Consider the following 18,702-nt stretch of genomic DNA (forward strand, 5'->3'; position numbering starts at 1 on the left):
AGCCGAATTCCTTCTCTAAAACCCTCTAATTTGCGATTTTCGGCTTCTGTTAAGCTTCCGTTTCCTCGAGTAATCCTCTTAGGAAGTCCGAAATTCGATTCCTAATAATAATAATAGCTTTACATTCGCTATTTTCTTCTTCATATTTTTTTTATTTTCTGGGAACATTTAGCGATTTTTGTTGTCGTAAGCCGGTTCTGTGCGGAAGGGTATGACGGAGATTACTCCGGAGACGGTAAAATCATTAAAAACAATTATTTCAACTGTTTTATCCATAATTTACGTAAACGGTCGCGACACGAGGACCCTCCAAGGGAGGTCACCCATCCTAGCTCTGCCATCGCGCCATAACGATTAACTTCATGGTTCTGATTGGGCGACAGAAGTGCCGCGTGTTGTCCATCGTCGCCCGCTCCACATGTACTCGAGGGATATAAGAATAAACATCCCACACAATGTCAGGTGCGATAATACCAGCACTAATACACCGGATCCCATTAGAACTTCGAAGTTAAGCGTGCTTGGGCGAGAGCAGTACTAGGATGGGTGACCTTCCCCTGGGAAGTCCTTGTGTTGCACCCTTGTTCGTGTTTTTCTATTTTTGATTACTTGTTGACAGACAATTTTCGGCTCAAATAATCTGAATCTCGGTCGGGACTAGATAAGACGTGAAATCAACGTAGCTCGGGCACTTGCCGGATTAGGACAAAATTGTTTTCTAATTTGATTGTAAACGGGCAAACGAACGAGACTCATTAATCCGCAATGAGCTGGCGAGATTTTAGCCGAATTCCTACTCTAAGACCTTCTAATTTGCGATTTTCCGCTTCTGTTAAGCTTCCGTTTCCTTGAAAAATCCGCTTAGGAAGTCCGAAATTCAATTTCGATTTCATTTTATCGTATCTCAAGCATAATAATAGCTTTACATTCGCTATTTTCTTATTCTTATTTTTTTTTCTAATTTCTGGAAACAATTATGATTTTTGTTCTCGTGAGCCGGTTCTGTGCGGAAGGGTATGACGCAAATTACTCCGTAGATGGTTAACTCATTAAAAATAAAAAATTTTCGACTGTTTTAGCCATAATTTACGTAAAAGGTCGCGACACGAGGACTTCCCAGGGCGGTCACCCATCCTAGCTCTGACATCGAGCCAGAAAGCTTAACTTCAGGGTTCTGATTGGGGGAGAGCAGTGCCGCGTGTTGTCCATCGCCGCCCGCTCCACACGTACTTGAGGGATATAAGAATAAACATCCCATTCAAAGTCTGGTGCGATCATACCAGCAATAATACACCAGATCCCATTAGAACTCCGAAATTAAGCGTGCTTGGGCGAGAGCTGTACTAGGATGGGTGACCCCCTGGGAAGTCCTCGTGTTGCACCCCTTTTCGTGTTTCTTTATTTTTGATTACTTGTTGACAGAAGATTTTCGGCTCAAATCATCTGAATCTCGATCAGGACCAGAGAAAACATGTGAAATCAACGTAGCTCAGGCACTGCCGGATTTGGACAAAATTGTAGGCTAATTTGAATGTAAACGGGCAAACGAACGAGACTCATTCCTCCGCAATGAGCTGACGAAATTTTAGCCGAATACCTTCTCTAAGACCCTCTAATTTGCTATTTTCCGCTTCTGTTAAGCTTCCGTTTCCTCGAGAAATCCGCTTACGAAGTCTAAAATTCGATTCCGGTTTCATTTTATCGTATCCCAGGCATAATAATAGCTTTAGATTCGTTATTTTCTTATTCTTATTTTTTTCTATTTTCTGGGAACATTTAGCGATTTTTGTTGTCGTGAGCCGGTTATGTGCGGAAGTGTATGACGTAGATTACTCCGGAGACGGTTAACTCATCAAAAACAATTACTTCGACTGTTTTAACCATAATTTACGTAAATGGTCGCGACACGAGGACTTCCCAGGGAGGTCACCCATCCTAGCTCTGCCATCGCGCCAGAATGCTTAACTTCATTGTTCTGATTGGGCGAGAGCAGTGCCGCGTGTTGTCCATCGCCGCCCGCTCCACACGTACTCGAGGGATATAAGAATAAATATCTCACTCAATGTCGGTTGCGATAATACCAGCACTAATACAACGGCTCCCATCAGAACTCCGAAGTTAAGCGTGCTTGGGCAAGAGCAGTACTAAGATGGGTGACCTCCTTGGATGTCCTGTTGCACCCCTTCTCGTGTTTTTCTATTTTTGATTACTTGTTGACAGAAAATTTTCGGCTTAAATCATCTGACTCTCGATCAGGACCAGATAAGACGTGAAATCAACGTAGCTCGGGTACTTGCCGGATTTGGACAAAATTGTTTCCTAATTTGATTGAAAACGGGCAAACGAACGAGACTCATTAATCCGCAATGAGGTGGCGAGATTTTAGCCGAATTTATACTCTAAGACCCTCTAATTTGCGATTTTCCGCTTCTGTTAAGCTTCCGTTTCCTCGAGAAATCCGCTTAGGAAGTCCGAAATTCAATTTCGATTTCATTATATCGTATCCCAAGCATAATAATAGCTTTACATTCGCTATTTTCTTATTCTTATTTTTTTTCTATTTTCTGGAAACAATTATGATTTTTGTTGTCGTAAGCCGGTTCTGTGCGGAAGGATATGACGCAGATTACTCCGTAGACGATTAACTCATTAAAAATAAAATAATTTTCGACTGTTTTAGCCATAATTTACGTAAATGGTCGCGACACGAGGACTTCCCAGGGCGGTCACCCATCCTAGCTCTGCCATCGCGCCAGAAATCTTAACTTCATTGTTCTTATTGGGCGAGAACAGTGCCGCGTGCTGTCCATCGCCGCCCGCTCCACACGTACTTGAGGGATAAAAGAATAAACATCCCACTCAATGTCGGGTGCGATCATACCAGCAATAATACACCGGATCCCATCAGAAGTCCGAAGTTAAGCGTGCTTGGGCGAGAGCAGTACTAGGATGGGTGACCCCCTGGGAAGTCCTCGTGTTGCACCTCTTTTCGTGTTTTTCTATTTTTGATTACTTGTTGATAGACGATTTTTGGCTCAAATCATCTGACTCTCGATCAGGACCAGATAAGACATGTAAAATCAACGTAGCTCGGGCACAGCCGGATTTGGACAAAATTGTGGGCTAATTTGAGTGTAAACGGGCAAACGAACAAGACTCATTACTCTGCAATGAGCTGGTGAGATTTTAGCCGAATTCCTTCTCTAAGACCCTCTAATTTGAGATTTTTCGCTTCTGTTAAGCTTCCGTTTCCTCGAGAAATCCGCTTAGGAAGTCCGAAATTCGATTCCAGTTCCATTTTATCGTATCCCAGGCATAATAATAGCTTTACATTCGCTTTTTTCTTCTTCTTATTTTTTATATTTTCTAGTAACATTTAGGCATTTTTGTTGTCGTGAGCCGGTTCTTTGCGGAAAGATATGACTCAGATTACTTCGGAGACGGTTAACTCATTAAAAACAATTATTTCGACTATTTCATCTGAATCTCGATCGAGACCAAATAAGACATGTGAAATCAACGTAACTCGAGCACTGTCGGATATGTACAAAATTGTAGCCTAATTTGATTGCAAACGGTCATAGCCGAATTCCTTCTCTAAGACCCTCTAATTTGCGATTTTCCGCTTCTGTTAAGCTTCCGTTTCCTCGAGAAATCCTCTTAGGAAGTCCGAAATTCGATTCTGGTTTCATTTTATCGTATCCCAGGCATAATAATAGCTTTGCATTCGCTATTTTCTTATTCTTATTTTTTTTCTATTTTCTGTGAAAATTTAGCGATTTTTGTTGTCGTGAGCCGGTTCTGTGCGGAAGGGTATGACGCGGATTACTCCGGAGACGGTTAACTCATTAAAAACAATTATTTCGACTGTTTTATCCATAAATTATGTAAACGGTCGCGACACGAGGTCTTCCCAGGGAGGTAACCCATCCTAGCTCTGCCATCGCGCAATAACGATTAACTTCATGGTTCTGATTGGGCGAGAGCAGTGCTGCGTGTTGTCCATCGCCGCCCGCTTCACACGTACTCGAGGGATATAAGAATAAACATCCCACTCAATGTCGGGTGCGATCATACCAGCACTAATGCACCGGATCCCATCAGAACTCCGAAGTTAAGCGTGCTTGGGCGAGAGCAGTACTAGGATTGGTGACCCCCTGGGAAGTCCTTGTGTTGCACCCCTTTTCGTGTTTTTCTATTTTTGATTACTTGTTGACAGAAGATTTTCGGCTCAAATCATCTGAATCTCGATCAGGACCAGAGAAGACTTGTGTAATCAACGTAGCTCGGGCATTGCCGGATTTGAAAAAAATTGTAGGCTAATTTAATTGTAAACGGGAAAACGAACGAGGCTCATTACTCCGCAATGAGCTAGCGAGATTTTAGCCGAATTCCTTCTCTAAGGCCCTCTAATTTGCGATTTTCCTCTTCTGTTAAGCTTCTGTTTCCTTGAGAAATCCGCTTAGGAAGTCCGAAATTCGATTCCGGTTCCATTTTATCGTATCCCAGGCATAATAATAGCTTTACATTCGCTATTTTCTTCTTCTTATTTTTTTTCTATTTTTTGGGAACATTTAGCGATTTTTGTTGTCGTGAGCCAGTTCTGTGCGGAAGGGTATGACACAGAATACTCCGTAGACGGTTAACTCATTAAAAATAATTATTTCGACTGTTTTATCCATAATTTACGTAAACGGTCGCGACACGAGGTCTTCCCAGGGAGGTCACCCATCCTAGCTCTGCCATCGCGCAAGAACGCTTAACTTCATTGTTCTTATTGGGCGAGAGAAGTGCCGCGTGTTGTCCATCGCCGCCTGCTCCACACGTACTCGAGGGATATAAGAATAAACATCCCACTCAATGTCGGGTGCGATTATACCAGCACTAATACATCGGCTTCCATCAGAACTCCGAAGTTAAGCGTGCTTGGGCAAGAGAAGTACTAGGATGGGTGGACCCTCTGGGAAGTCCTAGTGTTGCACCCCTTTTCGTGTTTTTCTATTTTTGATTACTTGTTGACAGACGATTTTCGGCTCAAATCCTCTGAATCTCGATCAGGACCAGAGAAGACATGTGTAATCAACGTAGCTCGGGCACTGTCGGATTTGGACAAAATTGTAGGCGAATTTGAGTGTATACGGGTAAACGAACGAGGCTCATTACTCAGCAATAAGCTGGCGAGATTTTAGCCGAATTCCTTCTCTAAAACCCTCTAATTTGCAATTTTCCACATCTGTTAAGCTTCTGTTTCCTCAAAAAATCAGCTTAGGAAGTCCGAAATTCGATTCCGGTTTCATTTTATCGTATCACAGGCATAATAATAGCTTTACATTCGCTATTTTCTTCTTCTTATTTTTTTTCTACTTTCTGGGAACATTTAGCGATTTTTGTTGTCGTGAGCCGGTTCTGTAAAGAAGGGTATGACGCAGATTACTCTGGAGACGGTTAACTCATTAAAAACAATTATTTCGACTGTTTTATCCATAATTTACGTAAACGATCGCGACACGGGGACTTCCCAGGGAGGTCACCCATCCTAGATCCGCAATCGCGCCATAGCGATTAACTTCATGGTTCTGATTGGGCGAGAGCAGTGCCGCGTGTTGTCCATCGCCGCCCGCTCCACACGTACTCGAGGGATATAAGAATAAACATCCACTCAATGTTGGGTGCGATCTTACGAGCACTAATGCACCGGATCCCATCAGAATTCCGAAGTTAAGCGTGTTTGGGCGAGAGCAGTACTAGGATGGGTGACCCCCTGGGAAGTCCTCGTGTTGCACCCCTTCTCGTGTTTTTCTATTTTTGATTACTTGTTGACAGACGATTTTCGGCTCAAATCATCTGACTCTCGATCATGACCAGAGAAGACATGTGAAATCAACGTAGCTCGGGCACTGCCGGATTTGGACAAAATTGTAGGCTAATTTGATTTTAAACGGGCAAACGAACGAGACTCATTACTCCGCAATGAGCGGGCGAGATTTTAGCCGAATTCCTTCTCTAAGACCCTCTAATTTGCGATTTTCCGCTTCTGTAAAGCTTCTGTTTCCTCGAGAAATCCACTAAGGAAGTCCGAAATTCGATTCCAATTTCTTATTTTTATTTTTTTTCTGGGAACATTTAGCGATTTTTGTTGTCGTGAGCCGGTGCTTTGCGGAAGGGTAAGACGCAGATTACTCCTGAGAAGGTTAACTCATTAAAAACAATTATTTTTACTGTTTTAGCCATAATTTACGTAAAAGGTCGCGACACAAGGAATTCCCGGGGACGTCACCCATCCTAGCTCTGCCATCGCGCCAGAACGCTTAACTTCATGGTTCTGATTGGGCGAGAGCAGTGCGGCATGTTGTCCATCGCCGCCCGCTCCACACGTACTCGAGGGATATAAGAATAAACATCCCACTCAATGTCGGGTGCGATCATACCAGCACTAATGCACCGGATCCCATCAGAGCTCCGAAGTTAGGCATGCTTGGGCGAGAGCAGTACTAGGATGGGTTACCCCCTAGGAAGTCCTCGTGTTGTATCCTTTTCGTGTTTTTCTATTTTTGATTACTTGTTGAAAGATGATTTTCGGCTCAAATCATCTGAATCTTGATCGAGACAAAATAAGACATGTGAAATCAACGTAATTCGGGCACTGTCGGATTTGGACAAAATCGTAGCCTAATTTGATTGTAAACGGTCTTAGCCGAATTCCTTCTTTAAGACCCTCTAATTTGCGATTTTCCGCTTCTGTTAAGCTTCCGTTTCCTCGATTAATCTGCTTAGGAAGTCCTTAATTCGATTTCGGTTCTATTTTATCGTATCTCAGGCATAATAATTGCTTTACATTCGCTATTTTCTTCTTCTCATTTTTTTCTATTTTCTGTGAACATTTAGCGATTTTTGTTGTCGTGAGCCGGTGCTGTGCGGAAGGGTATGACGCATATTACTCCGGAGACGGTTAACTCATTAAAAATAATTATTTCGACTGTTTTAACCATAATTTACGTAAACGTTCGCGACACGAGGACTTTCCAGGGAGTTCACATATCCTAGCTCTGCCATCGCGCCAGAACGCTTAACTTCATGGTTCTGATTGGGCGAGAGCAGTGCCGCGTGTTGTCCATCGCCGCCTGCTCCACACGTACTCGAGGGATATAAGAATAAACATCCAACTCAATGTCGGGTGCGATCATACCAGAACTAATGCACCGGATCCCATCAGAACTCCAAAGTTAAGCGTGCTTGGACGAGAGCAGTACTTGTTGACAGACGATTTTCGGCTCAAGTCATCTAACTCTCGATAAGGACCAGAGAAGACATGTGAAATCAACGTAGCTCGGGCACTGCCGGATTTGGAAAAAATTGTAGCCTAATTTGATTGTAAACAGATAAACGAACGAGGCTCATTCCTCCGCAATGAGCTGGCGAGATTTTAACCGAATTCCTTCTCTAAGACCCTCTAATTTGCGATTTTCCGCTTCAGTTAAGCTTCCGTTTCCTCGAGAAATCCGCTTAGGAAGTCCGAAATTCGATTTCGGTTTCATTTTATTGTATTCCAGGCATAATTATAGCTTTACATTCGCTATTTTCTTATTCTTATTTTTAGCGATTTTTGTTGTCGTGAGCCGGTTCTGTGCGGAAGGGTATGACGCAGATTACTCCGGAGACGGTTAACTCATCTAAAACAATTATTTCGACTGTTTTAGCCATAATTTACGTAAACGGTCGCAACACGAGGACTTTCTAGGGAGGTCACCCATCCTAGCTCTGCCATCGCGCCAGAACGCATAACTTCATTGTTCTGATTGGGCGAGAGCAGTGCCGCGTGTTGTCCATCGCCGCCCGCTCCACACGTACTCGAGGGATATAAGAATATACATCCCACTCAATGTCGGGTGCGATCATACCAGCACTAATACACCGGATCCCATCAGAACTCCAAAGTTAAGCGTGCTTGGACGAGAGCAGTACTTGTTGACAGACGATTTTCGGCTCAAGTCATCTAACTCTCGATAAGGACCAGAGAAGACATGTGAAATCAACGTAGCTCGGGCACTGCCGGATTTGGAAAAAATTGTAGCCTAATTTGATTGTAAACAGATAAACGAACGAGGCTCATTCCTCCGCAATGAGCTGGCGAGATTTTAACCGAATTCCTTCTCTAAGACCCTCTAATTTGCGATTTTCCGCTTCAGTTAAGCTTCCGTTTCCTCGAGAAATCCACTTAGGAAGTCCGAAATTCGATTCCAGTTTCATTTTATCGTATCCCAGGCATAATAATAGCTTTACATTCGCTATTTTCTTCTTCTTATTTTTTTCTATTTTCTGGGAACATTTAGCGATTTTTGTTGTTCGTGAGCCGGTGTGCTGTGCGGAAGGGTATGACGAAGATTACTCCGAAGGCGGTTAACTCATTAAAAACAATTATTTCGACTGTTTTAGCCATAATTTATGTAAAAAGTCGCGACACGAGGACTTCCCAGTGAGGTCACCCATCCTAGCTCTGCCATCGCGCCAGAACGCTTAACTTCATGGTTTTTATTGGGCGAGAGCAGTGCCGCGTGTTGTCCATCGTCGCCCGCTTCACACGTACGCGAGGCATCATGGGGTGCGATCATACCAGCACTAATGCATCGGATCCCTTCAGAACTCCGAAGTTAAGCGTGCTTGGGCGAGAGCAGTACTAGGATGGGTGACCCCCTGGGAAGTCCTCGTGTTGCACCCCTTTCCATGTTTTTCTATTTTTGATTACTTGTTGAAAGATGATTTTCGGCTCAAATCATCTGAATCTCGATCGAGACCAAATAAGACATGTGAAATCAACGTAACTCGGGCATTGTCGGATTTGGACAAAATCGTAGCCTAATTTGATTGTAAACGGTCTTAGCCGAATTCCTTCTCTAAGACCCTCTAATTTGCGATTTTCGCTTCTGTTAAGCTTCCGTTTCTTCGAGAAAACTACTTAGGAAGTCCGAAATTCGATTCCGGTTCCATTTTATCGTATCCAAGGCATAATAATAGCTTTACATTCGCTATTTTCTTCTTTTTATTTTTTTCTATTTTCTGGAAACATTTAGCGATTTTTGTTGTCGTGAGCCGGTGTTGTGCGGAAGGGTATGACGCAGATTACTCCGGAGACGGTTAACTCATTAAAAACAATTATTTCGACTGTTTTAGCCATAATTTACATAAACGATCGCGACACGAGGACTTCATAGGGAGGTCACCCATCCTAGCTCTGCCATCGCGCTAGAACGCTTAACTTCATGTTTCTGATTGGGCGAGAGCAGTCCCGCGTGTTGTCCATCGCCGCCCGCTCCACACGTACTCGAGGGATATAAAAATAAACATCCAACTCAATGTCGGGTGCGATCATGCCAGCACTAATGCACCGGATCCCATCAGAACTCCGAAGTTAAGCGTGCTTCGTCGAGAGCAGTACTAGGATGGATGACCCCCTGGGAAGTCCTCGTGTTGCATACCTTTTATAGTGTTTTTATATTTTTGATTACTTGTTGACAGACGATTTTCGGCTCAAATCATCTGAATCTCGATCGGGACCAGATAAGACGTGAAATCAACGTAGCTTGGGCACTGCCGGATTTGGACAAAATTGTATCCTAATTTGATTGTAAACGGGCAAACGAACGAGACTCATTAATCCGCAATGAGCTTGCGAGATTTTAGCCGAATTCTTTCTCTAAGACCCTCTAATTTGCGATTTTCCGCTTCTGTTAAGCTTCCGTTTCCTCGAGAAATCCGCTCAGTAAGTCTAAAATTCGATTTCGATTTCATTTTATCGTATCCCAGGCATAATAATAGCTTTATATTCGCTATTTTCTTATTCTTATTTTTTTCTATTTTCTCGGAACATTTAGCTATTTTTGTTGTCGTGAGATATGTTCTGTGCAAAGGGTATGACGCAGATTACTCCGGAGACGGTTAACTCATTAAAAACAATTATTTCTACTGTTTTAGCCATAATTTACGTAAACGGTCGCGACACGATGACTTTCCAGGGAGGTCACCCATCCTAGCTCTGCCATCGCGCCAGAACGCTTAATTTCATTTTTCTGATTGGGCGAGAGCAGTGCCGCGTGTTGTCCATCGCCGCCCGCTCCACATGTAGTCGAGGGATATAAGAATAAACATGCCACTCAATGTCGGTTGCGATCATACAAGCACTAATACAGCAGATCCCATAAGAACTCCGAATTTAAGCGTGCTTGGGCGAGAGCAATACTTGGATGGGTGGCCCCTTGGGAAGTCCTCGTGTGGCACCCCTTTTCGTGTTTTTCGATTTTTGATTACTTGTTGAAAGACGATTTTCAGCTCAACTCATTTGACTCTCGATTAGGACCGGAGAAGACATGTAAAATCAACGTAGCTCGGGCACTGCCGGATTTGGACAAAACTGTAGGCTGATTTGATTGTAAACGGGCAAACGATCAAGACTCATTTCTCCGCAATGAGCTGGCGAGATTTTAGCCGAATTCCTTCTCTAAGACCCTCTAATTTGCCATTTTTCGCTTCTATTAAGCTTCCGTTTCCTCGAGAAATCCGCTTAGGAAGTCCGAAATTCGATTCCGGTTCCATTTTATCCTATCCCAGGCATTATAATAGCTTTACATTCGCTATTTTCTTCTTATTTTTTTCTATTTTCCGGGAACATTTAGCGATATTTGTTGTCGTGAGCCAGTGCTGTGCGGAAGGGTAGCTCGGGTACTGCCGGATTTGGACAAAATTGTAGCTTAATTTGATTGTAAACGGGCAAACGAACGAGACTCATTAATCCGCAATGAGCTGGCGAGATTTTATCCGAATTCCTTCTCTAAGACCCTCTAATTTGCGAATTTCCGCTTCTGTTAAGCTTACATTGCCTCGAGAAATCCGCTTAGGAAGTCCGAAATTCAATTCCGGTTCCATTTTATCGTATCTCATGCATAATAATAGCTTTACATTCGCTATTTTTAATTCTTATTTTTTTTCTATTTTTTGGGAACATTTAGCGATTTTTGTTGTCGTGAGCCGGTTCTGTAAAGAAGGGTATGACGCAGATTACTCCGGAGACGGTTAACTCAGTAAAAACAATTATTTCGATTGTTTTATCCATAATTTACGTAAACGAGGAATTCCCAGGGAGGTCACCCATCCTAGATCCGACATCGCGCCATGACGAGGAATTCTCAGGGAGGTCAACCATCCTAGCTCTGCCATCGCGCCAGAACGCTTAACTTCATGGTTCTGATTGGGCGAGAGCAGTGCCGCGTGTTGTCCATCGCCGCCCGCTCCACACGTACTCGAGGGATATAAGAATAAACATCCCACTCAATGTCGGGTGCGATCTTACGAGCACTAATGCACCGGATCCCATCAAAACGACAGAGTTAAGCGTACTTGGGCGAGAGCAGTACTAGAATGGGTGACCCCCTGGGAAGTCCTCGTGTTGCACCCCTTTTCGTGTTTTTCTATTTTTGATCACTTGTTGAAAGACGATTTTCAGCTCAAATCATCTCAATCTCGATCGGGTCCAAATAAGACATGGGAAATCAACGTAACTCAGGCACTGCTGGATTTGGACAAACTTATAGCCTAATTTGATTGTAAACGGTCTTAGCCGAATTCCTTCTCTAAGACCCTCGAATTTGCGATTTTCCGCTTCTGTTAAGCTTCCGTTTCCTCGATAAATCCGCTTAGGGAGTCCGAAATTCGATTCTGGTTCCATTTTATCGTAAACCAGGCATAATAATAGCTTTACATTCGCTATTTTCTTCTTCTTATTTTTTTTCTATTTTCTGGGAACATTTAGCGATTTTTGTTGTCGTGAACCGGTGCTGATTGGATCGATTAGGGGGGATAATCATTGAGCTACAATAGCTCGGTTCTTGAAATATTGAACACCGATGAATTAAATCGAGTTTGGTTAAAAACCAAGCGGAAGATACTCGAAATAATCCTTCGTAGAAACCGATTAAATATTTTGTAAACCATTTAAAATATATGCAAGTTGAATGAGTAAAAATATTCAGTTGAAGTATTTTATCAAACACTTGGTATACAATATTTTGATATTTGAAGAACACATAAAATGATTCAACAATGCATCTTTAAAAACAGTGAAAATGATAAGCAAATGCAATAAACAAATAGACACGAATTTGTTTATGGATATTCGGATATTTCAAACACTCCTACGTCATCCCTTTTTCCTCTTGGGAAGGATCCACTAGAAGACTTTGATTTATACAACTATTTGTACAAACCCATTCCGGAAGGGCAGCACCCAACTAGAACTCCTAACACTCAAGATTGTAGGCAGCACCTCACAATCAGCATATTCTTTAATGTCTCATATGCAAATACTACATACAAGTTTATTGTCTTTGTGCAAGAATCACTCAACTAATCTTTGAAGTTCAACTCTCTTGTATATGTGTGAGTGATTGTGTGTGAGGAATTTATCATTTACAGTGTACATCTCAAATGTATCCTCACACAAGGGCTTGTGCTCTCAACAAGCTGATTTTTTCATGCTAACTGCCCATGCTTTGAATCCCCTTCAAAAGCTGTTGTTTGATCTTCAATATGTTGTATTTATAGGCTCCAACACTGATATATACGTTAGACACAAGAATATGACCGTTGGAAAGTTTCTGTACTGTTTCTGGAATTGCAATAGTAAAATTCGTCTTGCTGGACATTTTCCCGACTGGTCAACTCTGGTCAACTGGTCAACTCAACTGGTCAATCAGTTCAACTGGTTCAGTTGGTCTGGTTCAGTTGGACTGGTTCAACTGGTCTTCAGCTGGTCTGGTGCAGTTTCAGCTGGTTCAGTTCAGCTGGTCTGGTTCAACTGGTTTTCAGCTGGTCTGGTTCAGTTTCAGTTGGTCAGCAGCTGGTTCAGTTCAGTTGGTTGGTCAGCAGTTGGTTCAGTTTCAGCTGGTGTGCTGAAATCAGCCTAGCTGATTTCAGTTTGTGCTGAACCAGTAATTTCATCCTCATTTATCAGCATCTTAAGCTTTGATTCAGACTTTGACTTCCGAAGATGATTTGTAGATCATCGTCTTATCTTTCCAACGCATACTGAATCGCTTCATTTCAATAACCGAGCTGAGAGATATGACCAAAATACCGCAGCTGCTCAAACTCAATTGATTGCTGTTTTCGTGTGATCATTTCGGTAATTGAGCGATCAGTTAGACCATCATAACATCCGATTTTGCCCAACTGACGTGAAATACGATTTGTTCCGAATTGAGTTTTCTAATCAGTCCAGTTTGCGGATTGTCATTTGGATAATCCAGTTGAGAGATATCATCAAAATACCAAAGCTCGTCAGAAATTCAGTTTGTGCAAAATTCAGTTTCAGCTTGCTTCTTGTATTTGCAATTTCATACTTGAGGAAATATGTTAGAAACACAATAACAAGTTTTGTTAACATCAAAATCAAGATTGCGAACTTGAAAAGTTCCAACAGGTGCTGTGCGAAAGGGTATGACGCAGATTACTCCGGAGACTGTTAACTCATTAAAAACAATTATTTCAACTGTTTTAGCCATAATTTACGTAAACGGTCGCCACGAGGACTTCCCAGGGAGGTCACCCATCCTAGCTCTACCATCGTGCCAGAACGCTTAACTTCATGGTTCTGATTGGACGAGAGCAGTGCCGCGTGTTGTCTATCGCCGCCCGCACCACACGTACTCGAGGGATATAAGAATAAACATCCCACTCAATGTCGGGTGCGATCATACCAGCACTAATGCACCGGATCCCATCAGAACTCCGAAGTTAAGCGTGCTTGGGCGACAGCAGTACTAGGATGGGTGACCCCCTGGGAATTCCTCGTGTTGGACCCCTTTTCGTGTTTTTCTATTTTTGATTATTTGTTGACAGACGATTTTCGGCTCAAATCATCTGAATCTCGATCGGGACCGGATAAGAAATGTGAAATCAACGTAGCTCGGGCACTGCCGGATTTGGACAAAATTGTAGCCTCATTTGATTGTAAACGGGCAAACGAACGAGATTGATTAATCCGCAATGAGATGGCGAGATTTTAGCCCAATTCCTTCCCTAAGACCATCTAATTTGCGATTTTCCGCTTCTGTTAATCTTCTGTTTCCTCGAAAAATCCGCTTAGTAAGTCCGAAATTCGATTCCAGTTTCATTTTATTGTATCAAGGCATAATAATAGCTTTACATTCGCTATTTACTTATTCTTATTTTTTTCACTTTTCTGGGAACATTTAGCGATTTTTGTTGTCGTGAGCCGGTTCTGTGCGGTAGGGTATGACGCAGATTACTCCGGAGACGGTTAACTCATTAAAAACAATTATTTCGACTGTTTTCGACATAATTTACGGAAACAGTCGCGACACGAGGTCTTCCCAGGGATGTCACCCATCCTAGCTCTACCATCGCGCCAGAACGTTTAACTTCATTGTTCTGATTGGGTGAGAGCAGTGCCGCGTGTTGTCCATCCCCGCACGCTCCACACGTACTCGAGGGATATAATAATAAACATCCCACTCAATGTCGGATGCGATCATACCAGCACTAATGCACCGAATCCCATCAGAACTTCGAAGTTAAGCGTGCTTGGGTGGGAGCAGTACTTGGATGAGTGACCCGCTGGGAAGTCCTCGTTTGCACCCCTTTTCGTGTTTTTCTATTTTTGATTACTTGTTGACAGACGATTTTCGGCTCAAATCATCTGACTCTCGATCAGGATAAGAGAAGAAATGTGAAATCAACGTAGCTCGGGCACTGCCGGATTTGGACAAAATTGTAGGCTAATTTGATTGTAAACGGGCAAACGAACGAGACTCATTCTCCGCAATGAGCTGGCGAGATTTTAGCCGAATTCCTTCTCTAAGACCCTCTAATTTGCGATTTTTCGCTTCTGTTAAGCTTTCGTTTCCTAGATAAATCCGCTTAGGAAGTCCGAAATTCGATTCCGGTTCCATTTTATCGTATCCCAGGCATAATAATAGCTTTTCATTCGCTATTTTCTTCATCTTATTTTTTTTATTTTCTCTGAACATTTAGCGATTTTTGTTGTCGTGAGCCGATGCTGTGCGGAAGGGTATGACGCATATTACTCCGGAGACCGTTAACTCATTAAAAACAATTATTTCAACTATTTTAGTCATAATTTACGTAAACGGTCCCGACACGAGGACTTCCTAGAGAGGTCACCCATCCTAACTCTTCCATCGCGCCAGAACGCTTAACTTTATGGTTCTAATTGGGCGAGACCAGTGCCGCGTGTTGTCCATCGCCGCTCGCTCAACACGTACTCGAGGGATATAAGAATAAACATCCCACTCAATGTCGGGTGCGATCATACCAGCAATTATACACCGGATCCCATAAGAACTCCAAAGTTAAGCGTGCTTGGGCAAGAGCAGTACTTTGATCGATGACCCCCTGGGAAGTACTCGTGTTGCATCCCTTTTCGTGTTTTTCTTTTGTTGATTACTTGTTGACAGACGATTTTCGGCACAAATCATCTGACTCTCGATAAGGACCAGAGAAGACATGTGAAATCAACGCAGCTCGGGCACTGCCGGATTTGGACAAAATTGTAGGCTAATTTGATTGTAAACGGGCAAACGAACGAGACTCATTACTCCGCAATGAGCTGGCGAGAATTTAGCCGAATTCCTTCTCTAAGACCCTCTAATTTGCGATTTTCCGCTTCTGGTAAGCTTTCGTTTCCTCGAGAAATCCGCTTAGGAAGTCCGAAATTCGATTCTGGTTCGTTTTTATCATATCCCCGGCATAATAATAGCTTTACATTCGCTATTTTCTTCTTCTTATTTTTTTTTCTATTTTCGGGGAACATTTAGCGATTTTTGTTGTCGTGAGCCGGTTCTGTGCGGAAGGGTATGACGCAAATTACTCTGGAGACGGTTAACTCATTAAAAACAATTATTTCGACTGTTTTATCCATAATTTAAGTAAACGGTCGCGACCCGAGGAATTTCCAGGGAGGTCACCCATCCTAGCTCCGCCATCGCGCCATAACGATAAACTTCATGGTTCTGATTGGGCGAGAGCAGTGCCGCGTGTTGTCCATCCCCGCCCGCACCACACATACTCGAGGGATATAAAAATAAACATCCTACTCAATGTCGGGTGCGATCATACCAGCACTAATGCACCGGATTCCATCAGAATTCCGAAGTTAAGCGTGCTTGGGCGACAGCAGTACTAGAATGGGTGACCCCTTGGGAAGTACTCGTGTTGCACCCTTTTCCGTGTTTTTCTATTTTTGATTACTTGTTGATAGACGATTTTCGACTCAAATCATTTGAATCTCGATCAGGACCAGATAAGACGTGAAATCAACGTAGCTTGGGCACTGCTGGATTTGGACAAAATTGTAGGCTAATTTGATTGTAAACGGGCAAACGAACGAGGCTCATACTACGCAATGAGCTGGCGAGATTTTAGCCGAATTTTTTCTCTAAGACCATCTAATTTGCGATTTTCCGCTTCTGTTAATCTTCCGTTTCCTCGAAAAATCCGCTTAGTAAGTCCGAAATTCGATTCGGGTTTCATTTTATCGTATCCAGGCATAATAATAGCTTTACATTCGCTATTTTCTTATTCTTATTTTTTTTTACTTTTCTGGGAACATTTAGCGATTTTTGTTGTCGTGAGCCGGTTCTGTTCGGAAGGGTATGACGCAGATTACTCCGGAGACGGTTAACTCATTAAAAACAGTTATTTCGACTGTTTTAGCCATAATTTACGTAAACGGTCGCGACACGAGTACTTCCCAGGGAGGTTACCCATCCTAGCTCTGCCATCGCGCTAGAACGCGTAAATTCATGGTTTTGATTGAACGAGAGCAGTGCCGCGTGTTGTCCATCGTCGCCTTCTCCACACGTACACTTGGGATATAAGAATAAACATCCGTTCAATGTCAGGTGCGATCATACCAGCACTAATGCACCGGATCCCATCAGAACTCTGAAGCTAAGCGTGCTTGGGCGAGAGCAGTAATAGGATGGGTGACCCCCTGAGAAGTCCTCGTTTGCACCCTTTCTCGTGTTTTTCTATTTTTGATTACTTGTTGACAGACGATTTTCGGCTCAAATCATCTGACTCTCGATCAGGACCTGAGAAGACATGTGAAATCAACGTAGCTCGGGCACTGCCGGATTTGGACAAAATTGTAGGCTAATTTGATTGTAAACGGGCAAACGAACGGGACTCATTACTCCGCAATGAGCTGGCGAGATTTTAGCCGAATTCCTTCTCTAACACCCTCTAATTTGCGATTTTTCGCTTCTCCTGGGAAGTCCTTGGGCGAGATGCAGTACTAGGATGGGTGACCCCCTGGGAAGTCCTCGTGTTGCACTCCTTTTCGAGTTTTTCTATTTTTGATTACTTGTTGAAAGACGATTTTCTGCTCAAATCTTCTGAATCTTGATTTAGACCAAATAAGACGTGCAATCAACGTAACTCGGGCACTGTTGGATTTGGACAAGACAAAATCGTAGCCTAATTTGATTGTAAACGGTCTTAGCCGAATTTCTTCTCTAAGACCCTCTAATTTGCGATTTTCCGCTTCTGTTAAGCTTCCGTTTCCTCGAGAAATCTGCTTAGGAAGTCCGAATATCTATTCCGGTTCAATTTTATCGTATCTCAGGCATAATAATAGCTTTACATTCGCTTTCTTCTTCTTATTTTTTTCTATTTTCTGGGAACATTTAGCGATTTTTGTTCTCGTGAGCCGGTGCTGTGCAGAAGGGTATGACGCAGATTACTCCAGAGACGGTTAACTCATTAAAAACAGTTATTTCGACTGTTTTAGCCATAATAAACGTAAACGTTCGCGACACGAGGTCTTCCCAGGGAGCTCACCCATCTTAGCTCTGCCATCGCGCCAGAACGCTTAACTTCATGGTTCTGATTGGACGAGAGCAGTGCCGCGTGTTGTCCATCGCCGCCCGCTCCACACGTACTCGAGGGATATAATAATAAACTACCAACTCAATGTCGGTTGCGATCATACTAGCACTAATGCACCGGTTACGCCCCTGGGAAGTCCTCGTGTTGCATCCTTTTTCGTGTTTTTTTATTTTTGATTACTTATTGACATACGATTTTCGGCTCAAATCATCTGAATCTCGATCGGTACCAGATAGGACGTGAAATCAACGTAGCTCGGGTGCTGCGGGATTTGGACAAAATTGTAGCCTAATTTGATTGTAAACGGGCAAACGAACAAAACTCATTAATCCGCAATGAGCTGGAGAGATTTTAGCCGAATTTATTCTCTAAGACCCTCTAATTTGCAATTTTCCGCTTCTGTTAAGCTTTCGTTTCCTCGAGAAATCCGCTTAGGAAGTCCGAAATTCGATTCCGGTCCCATTTTATCGTATCCCAAGCATAATAATAGCTTTACATTCGCTATTTTCTTCTTCTTATTTTTTTTCTATTTACTAGGAACATTTAGCGATTTTTGTTGTCGTGAGCCGGTTCTGTGCGGTAGCGTATTACGTAGAATACTCCGGAGACGGTTAACTCATTAAAAACAATTGTTTCGACTGTTTTATCCATAATTTACGTAAACGGTCGCGACACGAGGACTTCCCATGGAGGTCACCCATCCTAGCTCCACCATCGCGCCAAAACGCTTAACTTCATGGTTCTAATTGGGTGAGAGCAGTGCCGCGTGTTGTCTATCGCCGC

At 42.9% G+C, this 18,702-nt stretch overlaps 13 non-coding genes and 4 pseudogenes across 13 annotated transcripts; all 17 read left to right on the plus strand.

Moving 5' to 3' along the window:
- The first annotated feature begins 460 nt into the window (after positions 1 to 460).
- On the plus strand, positions 461 to 582 carry LOC142508323 (5S ribosomal RNA). Its single transcript, XR_012806543.1, has one exon. It is a non-coding gene; the product is annotated as a 5S ribosomal RNA (ribosomal RNA).
- Positions 583 to 1,266: 684 nt separating this feature from the next.
- LOC142506548 (5S ribosomal RNA) lies at positions 1,267 to 1,385 on the plus strand. The gene has a single exon (XR_012804837.1). It is a non-coding gene; the product is annotated as a 5S ribosomal RNA (ribosomal RNA).
- Positions 1,386 to 2,067: 682 nt separating this feature from the next.
- Positions 2,068 to 2,183, plus strand: LOC142512258 (5S ribosomal RNA; annotated as a pseudogene).
- A 684-nt stretch (positions 2,184 to 2,867) lies between these two features.
- LOC142514959 (5S ribosomal RNA) lies at positions 2,868 to 2,986 on the plus strand. The gene has a single exon (XR_012810829.1). It is a non-coding gene; the product is annotated as a 5S ribosomal RNA (ribosomal RNA).
- A 1,077-nt stretch (positions 2,987 to 4,063) lies between these two features.
- On the plus strand, positions 4,064 to 4,182 carry LOC142513467 (5S ribosomal RNA). Its single transcript, XR_012809412.1, has one exon. It is a non-coding gene; the product is annotated as a 5S ribosomal RNA (ribosomal RNA).
- Positions 4,183 to 4,865: 683 nt separating this feature from the next.
- On the plus strand, positions 4,866 to 4,985 carry LOC142510082 (5S ribosomal RNA). Its single transcript, XR_012808214.1, has one exon. It is a non-coding gene; the product is annotated as a 5S ribosomal RNA (ribosomal RNA).
- A 682-nt stretch (positions 4,986 to 5,667) lies between these two features.
- On the plus strand, positions 5,668 to 5,786 carry LOC142516068 (5S ribosomal RNA). The gene has a single exon (XR_012811882.1). It is a non-coding gene; the product is annotated as a 5S ribosomal RNA (ribosomal RNA).
- Positions 5,787 to 6,414: 628 nt separating this feature from the next.
- LOC142508231 (5S ribosomal RNA) lies at positions 6,415 to 6,533 on the plus strand. Its single transcript, XR_012806456.1, has one exon. It is a non-coding gene; the product is annotated as a 5S ribosomal RNA (ribosomal RNA).
- Positions 6,534 to 8,597: 2,064 nt separating this feature from the next.
- Positions 8,598 to 8,716, plus strand: LOC142512961 (5S ribosomal RNA). The gene has a single exon (XR_012808933.1). It is a non-coding gene; the product is annotated as a 5S ribosomal RNA (ribosomal RNA).
- Positions 8,717 to 9,355: 639 nt separating this feature from the next.
- Positions 9,356 to 9,474, plus strand: LOC142507452 (5S ribosomal RNA). The gene has a single exon (XR_012805711.1). It is a non-coding gene; the product is annotated as a 5S ribosomal RNA (ribosomal RNA).
- Positions 9,475 to 10,156: 682 nt separating this feature from the next.
- On the plus strand, positions 10,157 to 10,275 carry LOC142512145 (5S ribosomal RNA; annotated as a pseudogene).
- Positions 10,276 to 11,327: 1,052 nt separating this feature from the next.
- LOC142512224 (5S ribosomal RNA) lies at positions 11,328 to 11,446 on the plus strand (annotated as a pseudogene).
- A 2,285-nt stretch (positions 11,447 to 13,731) lies between these two features.
- Positions 13,732 to 13,850, plus strand: LOC142515773 (5S ribosomal RNA). The gene has a single exon (XR_012811600.1). It is a non-coding gene; the product is annotated as a 5S ribosomal RNA (ribosomal RNA).
- A 681-nt stretch (positions 13,851 to 14,531) lies between these two features.
- Positions 14,532 to 14,649, plus strand: LOC142509824 (5S ribosomal RNA). The gene has a single exon (XR_012807975.1). It is a non-coding gene; the product is annotated as a 5S ribosomal RNA (ribosomal RNA).
- A 680-nt stretch (positions 14,650 to 15,329) lies between these two features.
- Positions 15,330 to 15,448, plus strand: LOC142510889 (5S ribosomal RNA; annotated as a pseudogene).
- A 684-nt stretch (positions 15,449 to 16,132) lies between these two features.
- On the plus strand, positions 16,133 to 16,251 carry LOC142506393 (5S ribosomal RNA). The gene has a single exon (XR_012804687.1). It is a non-coding gene; the product is annotated as a 5S ribosomal RNA (ribosomal RNA).
- Positions 16,252 to 16,929: 678 nt separating this feature from the next.
- Positions 16,930 to 17,047, plus strand: LOC142508096 (5S ribosomal RNA). Its single transcript, XR_012806327.1, has one exon. It is a non-coding gene; the product is annotated as a 5S ribosomal RNA (ribosomal RNA).
- Positions 17,048 to 18,702: the final 1,655 nt, after the last annotated feature.

The sequence above is a fragment of the Primulina tabacum genome, chromosome 10 (assembly GCF_025594145.1).
Source record: "Primulina tabacum isolate GXHZ01 chromosome 10, ASM2559414v2, whole genome shotgun sequence".
Lineage (NCBI taxonomy): Eukaryota > Viridiplantae > Streptophyta > Magnoliopsida > Lamiales > Gesneriaceae > Primulina > Primulina tabacum.